This window comes from Cupressus sempervirens, chromosome 4 (assembly GCF_028749045.1).
Source record: "Cupressus sempervirens isolate cs-2001-9-10 chromosome 4, ASM2874904v1, whole genome shotgun sequence".
Taxonomy (NCBI): domain Eukaryota; kingdom Viridiplantae; phylum Streptophyta; class Pinopsida; order Cupressales; family Cupressaceae; genus Cupressus; species Cupressus sempervirens.
The window spans coordinates 900551382-900554304 of NC_143121.1; the positions used below are offsets into that span (position 1 = coordinate 900551382).

Here is a 2923-nt window from a genome sequence, read left to right on the forward strand (position 1 = left end):
TTGGGGTAGTGCCGAATGTGTGTGTTGTAATTTTTACACTGCTTTTGCATGGGGCTTCTTAAACCAACACCACCAAAGTGGCATAAGATTCCATATATGCTGTACATGTTTACTCTTCCATAGATTCATCACTTCCCTTACCTCACCATGATTCCTTATGTAAAGGAATACTAATTGCTTAGTAAGGTTTGTCAAACATTAGGGTTATTATATTGCATATTAGTTTGACAGGAAAAATGGTAATCAATTTCTCATTCTTTTCCCCTATCTTAATATTTTAGTAGATAAGAATATAAACTAAAATAACCATCTCTTTAATACATTGCGTTAGTAAATTACATTTGTATGATATATTTTAGTGAAAAATGACAATTTGTTTGATTTTTCTTTGTGGGCAGGTTTTACAGGTTATGCTCCTCCACTCAGTAACAAGAAATCCAAAGATAAAATTACATTCAATCACATTGGATAAGGTTCAAAGTATTTCTAGGTATAAAGAAAATCCCTTTTTCCTATTTTATTCAAATTATTTGCAAGGTACAATAGTGCTTCAATCATTTTTGGGAAAATAATTCTATTAATTTTCTTGCTGTAAAGATTCATTTTGTAATAGCTTCATCATGGCACCCTAGATGCATGTTTCTTAAATCCTTAATATAATACTTAATGTCTTGATCAAGTATTTGCAATTTCTCATTATCATATAAATTATAAATATCAATTCACAAGCGAGCATCATCAAGACCCAAAAAAGTTGCTTTCTGATGATAATAAAGAACATAGTTGAGCATGGATAAAATTTCATAGTTTTTTCCCTAAAGCATATCAATAATAGTCTATTTGATTTATATCAATAAATCATTATTAAGCATCAACACTGACTGGAGTATTTTTCATTTCAACATATTCTTGCCCCATAAGTGCCCATGCTGAAAGGTAGTTCTTTCGATATGTGGGAGATAATTTTCACATCAAGTCAGATTGTGATATTGCTGTCAGGATTTAACTATGTAGCTTTTGAGTCCAACTCATTGACTCATATTTCATGAGTAGTAAGTCAATATGAATCCATCTCTCTTAAGAATAAATGGAACACTTAGTACTCATTAGATCTAGATGATGTTCATAGAGGTGTAGCATAGGGACTTCATAGGAGGTTATCGATCCTAGTACTACTCCAGCTTGAGTGTGCTTAACTATGAAGTTTCCTCCAAATACTTCTTTTTCATCTTTATTGCCCACATGAAATACAAAACAACCTTTTCATGCTGACCTTTGAGACTACAATAATTTCAAATTATAAAATTGGACTTAGGCCTATATATTTTAGTGAAAAAATACTTTATGTGCTAGGTAGAGAAGCAAAAAATTCTTTTACATATTATATGTTTGTAAAGATATCCATACTATCAATATGATAGGCATCATACTTGAGCATATCCATATATAAGCTTTCATATCTCTTATAATCACTTGAATTATAAAATATTGATGCTGATATGACCTGAAATATACTCTCTGAAAGGAAATATTCCTGTAGCATCATATATTTTTCTAAACCTTCAATAATTTTGTGGAGTTCCAATTAAGCACTTACAAGAACAAAAATCTTTCATCCAATAATCTTTCAACTCAAGCCTATTTAGGATACTAATATTTCTACATAAAGCCTATAGCTCAAGCTAGACACTCTAGCTCCATGTATATGCATTAAAAGATATCACAAGAACATCACAGGTTGATTTATCCTTTCCATATTTATATAGCACAATGCCATACAAGTACATTCTGAATGCATCAAGAGTGTCATCACTCTAAGTACTAGATAATTTTTCTTCCAATCAAATGGCTAACCCAAATGAAAATAAGTGGTTGAGGTTTGTTATGAGGCAGCCTACAACCTTAACACTCTCTTATAGGAAATTGTACTTATATTTGGTAGTCAACAGTAAAAAAATTCATGCAAGTGTTAATATGATTGGAATTAAATGAATTAACGCTCAAATTGCCTACAATCATTCAAGAATGAAGCCCTAGGTAGAGAATTTTCATGGGTCTACATTAAATGTTATATCCTTTATTTTTATATCAATTTTGTAATACTTGAATAACTTAAAATCACTAAGATACACAATTTTAAAACTCACAATAATTGAATTTGATTATAAATGATGAATGTACATCTGTAGGAGTGATGTATGGTGAATGATATTCAAGTTTTATAGTTAGATTTGATAGTAGAAGTAGCATAGTAGAAATAATGTAAAGGTATATGATTTAGGGAGGTCACATGGTAGCTGAGAATAGTCCATTATGTGGTTGTAAAATCCTCCAATGTTGGAACAACCAAATATGGTCTCGACTAATCTGCACTAAGCTGCAACATAAATGCAATCCCCTAGCCCATCTATAGAACATGCCTATTATGTAATGTCCCTTCCTATATCTGCCCTAATTTTGTCTTTCAATCATAAATTCCATTGACTAAGGATTATAAGATGGATCTAGTTATAATTGAATACCTTGACATTCTTTTAACAAGATAACTCTTTCCAAATGAATAACTAATAATCTCTATTCTTTTCATCCATTTTCTTAACCCCTTATTTCCATATGAACTATATATAATTAGTACTCTATCTCCTCTATAATGAATAAGTGATATTTTGTGTTTAGAACTAGTTCTATTATGATTTGGTTTTCTGTCCATCCAATGTAAATATTCTTTCTTCCTTATTACTCATGATTCACATTTTGAATGTATATACTAATGTTAATCTATCCCTTTATCTACATGACCAACTTGTTCACTACACTACAAGTAATACAAGGATCAAGAGGTATTAAGTGGTTGTCTTATTGTTGAATATCACTAAAATAGTGAGTAGGCTGTACTGGTCAAGAAGCAAAGTAAGGTGAGTTG

General features: G+C 30.8%; 1 pseudogene; it reads right to left on the minus strand.

Moving 5' to 3' along the window:
• Positions 1-599: 599 nt before the first annotated feature.
• On the minus strand, positions 600-1841 carry LOC149564298 (anaphase-promoting complex subunit 8-like; annotated as a pseudogene).
• Between the last annotated feature and the right edge of the window lie 1082 nt (positions 1842-2923).